At 47.5% G+C, this 8,027-nt stretch overlaps 1 protein-coding gene across 1 annotated transcript in view; it reads left to right on the plus strand.

The window, feature by feature from the left end:
- The window catches only part of ARID1A (AT-rich interaction domain 1A), a 113,222-nt gene that overhangs the window by 18,706 nt on the left and 86,489 nt on the right, over window positions 1-8,027 (plus strand). The gene's annotated exons all lie outside the window — the stretch shown is intronic.

Genomic DNA, 8,027 nt, shown 5'->3' on the forward strand with positions numbered 1-8,027 from the left:
GGGGTATGAGCAGCCAAGATAGTAATCTCACAGTAACAACAGTCTTGCAAACATAAAACAGTGACAGAGAATGAAAAGCCCTAAATGACACCCTGCGACATCTTCCTATCAAACTTGAAACAGGCCTTGCTAGAGGTCCCCAACAGTAACACAATTCTATTAAATAGCCTAAATGAAAGGATGGGACTTAATTGTAGTTATTGAATGCTCCCTTTGCTCAAAAAGCTTGCTAAGAAGAATTTTTGCATCTATTTGAATTGGTCAAATAAAACAAATCAGATTTACTCAAAGTACTTTGTCTGCCTATGTCCTTAGACCAACATGGCTACAACCTACACCCCTTAACTCCAGTCATTTTAGTAATGCTTAATGTTCATTTGTAGTTTTTAGATAAACTGAAGTAGATTATAACATTATATTTGAAAAGGATTGTACGGTTGTATCAGTACAGTTCACAATTTGTGAGCAGAGGCATCATCAGCATACTTGCCCCAATATGATTTTAAGGTTGAAGTCTGGGGACAGATTTCCAAGAGAGCTGTTTCCATCTACACACCAAAAGAAGTAATCAGATTTCCTCCAAAGAACTCACTCAGCGTGTTGGGCAGTGTGGTCTTTTGAAAATCTGGCGCTAGATGTCTCCAGCATCTGAAAACCCTGCATATGACACTGTAATTGTACACCCTGCAGAGTCTCCTTATGATTATGCACACGTTAAAATAGCCATTTTATCACAAGTTCCAAACCGTGTAGGTGCGACTCCTAATTACACAGCTCAGAATAATTCTCAATGGCCAATCGCATTGCTTTCATGATTTTTCTCCTGCCACTTCTGCTTTGTATTACCCGACCTAGAAGCCTTTGTAGTGCAGCATCTGCCCTGCCCCTTCAGTTCAGGACTTTGGGCTTCACTCCTGAAACTGCCAGAGAGGTCGCTTCTGAGCACTACAAAGCATTCCCTCCCTCCCAGGGCTTTCAGCTTCTGATGGCCAGAATGGAAAAGCAGGTTTAAATCCTTAACTTGGATGCCCCACGTGGTTTCTTGTTGCGCTTACTGTCAGTGTGGCAATCCAGCTCATTTCATACATTAGTCTTATTACTTTTGTCTCAAACCAGGCCAATTGTTTCCACCAGTATTAGCTGAAAGCCTAGAAAATTTCTTATTCCTCTTTGGTTCAAGTGACATAGCACTGAAATGATCAATTATAGAGTGAAAAGTCGGTGAAAGACCACGCTTACTAAGCAATTTCCTGCTTGGCCCCTAAGGCTTCCATCATAAACTGAGTACAGTTGTGCTCTACTTTTAATGGATCCCCCCCCCCCTTAAGTGATATTTTTCAGCCTTTTGAGGGTTTATGAAGACAAGTTTTACTGTTGTAGTGTCTAAATGTGCCTGCAAAAAAAGTGTGCCTGCCTGAAGAATTGGCTATTTATTGGGATGCAGTAGTAAATGTTTATGTGATCACAGTAAATGGTATGGGTATGTCCTGTGCATGAGCATTAAGTGCGTGTGTGTGATTTCCTCTCCCCCCATTGTCTCCTTTTCTTTATCACATGCAAAGGGTGGAGCCATGACCACTTATTCTGTGCACAGTGCTTCCAACTACCTCGGGAGAAGAGAATCAGGGCAGCCCAACCCCCTGCGCATCTGAATCTGAATCTTCATGTTACATTTCAGGAAATGAAGTGATCGTTTGGGGATGTGCTAGATCTTGCTGTAGTGTTTTGTGGGTGACATGTTGCCTCGTGAGGCTGAGCTCATTCGGCTGGGGAGGATCGATCTGCTAGAGCTTGTTCTCACTTTTCTTTTTGAGGCCACTTTTTCAGATGTCTGCAGGAGGCACTCTTCTCTGGGCAAGTGGGTAGAGGCTTGGCAAGTAGCACACGAAAGGATGTGAACCCCTGGGAAAATTCCACTTCCTGTATGCTAATGTTTTTCCTTGAGTCTCTCATGCTCATGTGCTTAATAAGAGATTTGTGCCTGAGGCTACACACTAACTTTTTCTATAAATGGTCTAGGAAGTGCAGGGGATTGGGCAAAACTCTTGAGTTTTAGTCGTTTCAGTCCAATATAATCTGCAGCTGCTATCAGCTATCAGCTTTCTTCCCTCCTTTTCCTTTCTCAACTCTTTTTGCTTTCTGTGTCTTAACGAACTTGCCTTTAAACAAAAGGCTCCATTCCAGATCCATTCCAGAATTGCCGTGAGAAACTTCATAGCAAGCGCTGTCTGTCGCTCTCTCCCTCTTCTCTCCCTCCCTATCTCAGTAAAATGGCAGTGCTAGAGCTGTATGAAAGGGTGAAAAACCCTCTTTCTGAGTGCCTGCCTTTCCTTCTGGCAAATCCCCTGCTCCCATCATGAGTCTCAAACTCGAACTTACCTTAAAACACACTTTGGAAGTAGCAAATGTCACTGGGGTTAATGTTTTTTCCACCCCACTGAAAAAGGAGGACATCAGCCAGGGTGGAAGAAACACAGATGAGCAGACTTGTGCATAGTCAGTAGCTTTCTGTACCAAGGCTAACTCATTTGTGATCTCCTCGGTGTTGGGGAGGCAGAAATCCCAGTTCTAAGTACTTGCAATCCAGCAAGTTTTGCTTAAATAGGAAAACCCAGGCCCAGAGCATGTTTCTCCCTGTTGCTGTTTCAAAGGGAATTTTTTGCTCTGAGAGTGGGTTTTTAGTGCATTACATTTGCTGTGCATGTCAACTAGGAGGGCTCCAACACTCCAGCGGAGCTCAGCACAGATGAGACATTTCTGTTCCTGATCCAGTGCGGTGGTTTTCGACAACTCCAGTCCATGTTTTTTTTTGTTTTTAATAGATTCTCTCTTCCTTCTCTAAAAGAATACTCAGCATCAGCAAGACTGGTATCTGTGGTCTCAGTTTGTTTGCATGCACATAAGCGTGCATTAAATAGCTGCACTTGTCCCTTGCTCGCCTCTCATTATTCCTTGCTTTCTAGATTTTGCTCCAGCTGCAGCTGATCTCTGGGCTAGAAGGACACATTCGCAATTCGGCTCGATTTTACTCTTAATGTTGAATTCAGACACAGCCACCCCTCTCGATTAACCCTTGTTTTAGGCTGAAATGAGTCTCTCTCCAAAGTCCAGGCGTACAAAAAGTTGCTATTACCTCGCTTGGGCCATTCGAAAGAGAGTCATACTGAAAGAGAGGGCACGGAAGGGGGTTGTTTTAGTTAAATGAATGAATCCCATGTTGCTTAAAGCTATGATTTGTTCTGTTCCACTTTGTACTTTCCTTCCGTTTTCGAGACCCAGCAGGTTGAGAGGTACATGGCAGAGAAAAGATCTGCTGAGTGTGTTGCAAGGCGCGGTTCCGCTCCACGCCAAAAGCTCCAGTTCAGATTTTACAGCTCCTGGTGAGGGCTGCTAAAATAATGGATTTCCTTGAGTCAGAGTTGAGTCCACTTTCCTCTCTCAATATGCATCCCAAAGTTTTTCTGCTCACTGTCAAATGTTACTTAAACAGTAATGTCAGATTTTCCAAGTGTGTTGGAAACCTTAGTTTAGTATGGTACCTATATTCTCGCTTGGTTTTGAAGAAATAGCAAATCCAGTTTAAAATCCACTCCAGCCTTTGAACTTTGCAGCTATGTATGTTCAGCAAACTGACAGAGTTACCTTAGCTCAAACTCCACTTCAGTTTTCACTGTGGAGATCTCTTACTGTGTGCCCTTTTGCCATTGTGGCAGTGCTTGGGAGGGAATAACACCAGACCTCAATATTACTTTCAAATAAGCGTCGCCTTGTACAGTGAGCAGTAGATTAAATACACTCAGCAAATAAATAATTCAGAAATAATATTAACTTTTAGCTTCTACAAAGGAGCAATATGAACTGCTTCTCCTAAGTGTGAGAGTATTGAAAATAGTGGAGCGTGTAGGTGCCAACGCACATCAGATTTACAGAAAACTTTTTTTTGGGGGGGGGAGGTAGAAAGTGCTCAGCAACTCCATAGATACTGTCATGTACTACAGCTAAGCCTCCATCGCTCCAGTCCATATTTTACAATGTGCTCTATGAATTATAATAGATTGGTCTCTTCTTGGGTCCAATCTACTCTGGCAGTAGCTTGTGCAGCTCAGTAAAATGGAAGAGCATCCTTATTCCCAAGTCTGAACCTTTCTGCTCAGCATTTTTATTCCTGTTTGCAAGAAGTAGTTCGTGCTTTATTACAGAAACTCTCTCCAGTTCCTACAGTATGAATCCAGTCCATGTTTGTAGCCTGGTTAAGGGGGCTGGGGATAATGATAAGAACTCTGCTGTGCGTGCATGAGTGTGTGAGTGTGCGAGAGAGAGAGAGAGAGAGAGAGAGAGAGAGAGAGAGAGAGAGAGAGACTTTAGTCCCGTTTCCATGTCAACGATTCAGTCCATATTTGCCATCACACAGTTGGCAAGAGCCTGTCTGAGGAGGGAGACTCTACTCCTGTTTCCAGTAGTCTAATCTATCCCAGGTTTCCTAATCTGCCGTGGTGCCAGGTTAAATGGCAGGGCCACCTTCATGAAGGAGATTCCACTCAGCAGGAGCCAACCTAGCGGCAGTGGCCTTCATTGCCATGTGAGAGACCCGGGTGAGACTTTCATCCTGTGGCACCTTACTAAGTGAACTAAACTACCTAGGGCCTTCCATGTTTCAGGGATGTATGTGGTAGCCGTGTTGGTCCGAGACAAAAAGAAATGCAAAAACCTAGAACTCTTGGCTCAGAGATGAGACCTTTTATTAGACCAAGTGAAAAACTGCAATAAAAATTATACATTTTTTGCAATTTCTCTGCTGGTTTCATAAAAGGTCTCATCTCTGAACCAAGAGCTCAAGAGTTGTGCATTTCTACCGCGGACCTGGCCTTGCTATTGCAGATGCTTGGGGAGCGGGGAGGAGAAGAGGCTCTGGATGCGGCCTCGGGTCAATGAAGGAGGAGTTTTAACACATTTCAGAAAAGCCTTGCCCAGTTCTCTTTGGCTGGAAGGAGCAGAGTCACGAGGCTAGACCATGAGGCTGATAAAAAGCAAACATTCAGAGGTGTTAGGGTTGCCAGAAGACCTTTATTCTCCATATAGGACTGTAAGGATCTCACAAGGCATCTTGCTAGTTAATAAAATGGCAGGGCCTCATTGAAGAATACTAAAATGAGGTAGGGCTTCGCTCTGAAATCAGCTTCAGCTGTCTCAAACATTTGGTAAAAGGAGCGTCTCCTTCGTGCGGGTGTGTGTGGGCACCGGCCAATCTGTTTTCCACGGCCCCTTTCGCTCTCCACTTCACAGCGAGCCAAGGTGCTCTTTGGAGAAGGCTCCAAAAGTGCAACGCCGCAGACAGTCGCGGAGAGCAGATACTCATTGTCTGCCTACAGGAGCCACCAGACTGAAGCCTCACGCCTGCTCTGTCTTTGAAAGACTCAAAGGCATTCAGTCAAAAAAGCAAGGCTTCCTTTAATGAGGTAGCCTCCGGCCTGGTTTGTGGGGGAGAATGAAATCAGGATTGTGTGGACCAAAAGCGCTGGGGATTCAACGAGAGAACTTCCACGATCCTGTTTTTCCTAGTGTGTCATTTTAAGAGATGAGAAAAGAATATCCCTCTGCCCACCTTGGATGTTACATCCTGTCACAGGGCTGAGGGAGAGTCACCTCCCCGGCTCAGTCTGGACCTCGGTCTTCAGTCGGATGTCAGATGTTTCTTTGTGAAGAGGGCTCAGGTCACTGTTTCCTCCTAGCAACGTTTAAAGCCCACCGCGGTGCCCAGTAAAACGTGAAGGCCTCTCCCTTTGGTCCAGGCCAGCTCAGCGACCGGGGAGTGAACTTTCTCCCTTTCCCCTGCGGGCTGCTTCAGAGGTGACGTTCCCGGAGCACGCTTACCGAAATACGCCCCGCCGTTCTGTGCTGGAGGATGAGTCTCCGCGTGCGGTGTCAGGGCACACGGACGTGGGGGGAAGGATTGGGAAGTCGGAGATCTCTGAAATCTTTCGCAGCTCCAGAAAAAAGCAACGGCAGTGCTTGCCTGTTGTCAAGAAGAGTCCGGCCCTAAATTCAACGTTCAGAAATTGCTTCAGGATTTTGTGGCACTTGGCAGAGGACATCTTGTGAAAGAGGCTCCAATCCAGTTTCTGCCTGGAGAACATTATAGGTCTGCGGGTTCAGATTGGATTGTAAGATGTGATTTTTTTCCAAAGCGGAGCTGCTGCCCACTTTGTAGCCCCCAGCATTTTGCTGGTAGCTCCTAGCGTCTTGGAGGGCCAGTCCTGAGAGGGGCCTTGGGGTGCTGTTCTAATGCAAGTACTAACGTTAGCAATCGTTATGTATTATCCCCGTACAATAAATATTAGGAAAAAAGAGAGGCCGATTCTCTGTCTCCAGGCCAATTTGCTGAGGCGGAATTTGCTCTGTGTTGAACAGTCTATTGTAAAACGGCAAAGCTGCTTTTGTTAGGGAGCCTGCAATGCAGTTTGTGGCTCTAGAATATAGTCTGAATTTTGCTACCCATTGACTTGTGCAAATCCCTATCCCTGCCTCCACCTTCAGACTGAATCCCGTCTAGGTTTTAGTGTCCACAATTCTCCCATCTACGTCGTTAGAAAATATATATTCTACGCTTGGTAGTGAATGTCGCTTCTCTTATAGGCTTGCACACCCAAATACCTACTGCACGTGCATGGGCGGTACTAGCAGTTGTTCAGCTTCTTGGGCCTCTGGTCTGACTTCCCTCAAGGATGCTCATTTGGATGGGCTTTGTCACGTGAACCATAGCTTGTTAGCTATGGATTGCCACCGAAAATCCCTTTTCTGGGTAAACCCAAGGCAGGTAATCGCTGCGGGCGCCTTCTGTCCCCCGTGCTGCCGGAGAAGGGAAAGACTGTTCCCACCAGCCCACCCCTTGTGCAGGAACCCCTGTAGCAAACACGTTCAACGTATATGTACGATCGCAGTTGTTTGGTAAAAGTTCCCCCTTCCAGCAAGCATTTCTCAAGTCGGGGGAAAGTCTTGTATTTAATACAGTCAGGATGGCAACTGGGTTATCAACCCTGATATCAGGAAGATTACCACTTCCTAATGCCGGAGACTTGATTTGGCAATCTAAATTCGCTTTTATTTTGATCTACTTTGTTTTTTATTTTGATCTAGTTTCGTTTTTTTACCCCCGTCTTGGGTCACATGCGTGGTTGAGGGAACTGTCGGCCCCGTGGCACGTGACCGCAGCGCTTGGGCTCCAGGACTTGGGACAGTGCCCGCTGGATCCAGGGGGCTTTGCCTGGGTGAAGAACCACTCCTCAAGCCGCTCAGCGCCTGCCAGGGCTGCACGTTTATAAAATCACGGGAACGAGGGCTGGACGGGGCCTTGGGAGGTCAGAGTGGGGCCACGGGGCCTCCTGCTCTTGCTCTCTGTGGCTCCCAATCTCTCCCTTCTGGCACCTCTTCAGCAGGGTGTTTGCCATCTCCTGACTTAGGGGCACTGCGAGTGGCACGTGCACAGCGAGGAGTGTGGTAGGGGGCAGCAACCCAGCAGCAGGTCCTGGGGCAGGGAGCAGAAAGCAGAGCAGTGCATCGGGGCAGGGGACCAGAGTGGCGCCGGAAAACGGAGGGGATGCAAACAGCATTTCCCAGGACAAACCTTTTGCAAAAAAACCCCACCAAAAACCAGTGTTTTGAAGTTGTTTTTAATGTCCTAAAAGCTGGTGGCACTTGCGAGAGCGCCGGGGGCGGCCCGAGCTTGGGAAGAAAGAGACTTTCTTTCGGAGCGGCGCATTCCCGTCGGAGTCCGCTCCGATCCGCACCGGGTTTCGCGGCGGGGGGGAAGGGAAGGGAAGGGAAGGAGCCGAGCCGAGCCGAGCCGAGCCGCCTTTTGTGGCGGCGGCAGGCAGGGCAGGGCGCCGCTCCGCGGATCCGGATCCGCCGCCGGAGTTGCGAGGCGCCCGGGGCCGGCCGCTCCTCCGCTCTCCTTTGTGACGGGGGGAGGCTCCGCTCCGCGCGGCTCCGCTCCGGCCGGCCGCGCTCCGCTCCGGGTTTGGCAGGCGGCC

Source organism: Gavialis gangeticus, unplaced genomic scaffold (genome assembly GCF_001723915.1).
Source record: "Gavialis gangeticus isolate Ggan-Ray unplaced genomic scaffold, GavGan_comp1, whole genome shotgun sequence".
Classification (NCBI taxonomy): Eukaryota; Metazoa; Chordata; order Crocodylia; family Gavialidae; genus Gavialis; species Gavialis gangeticus.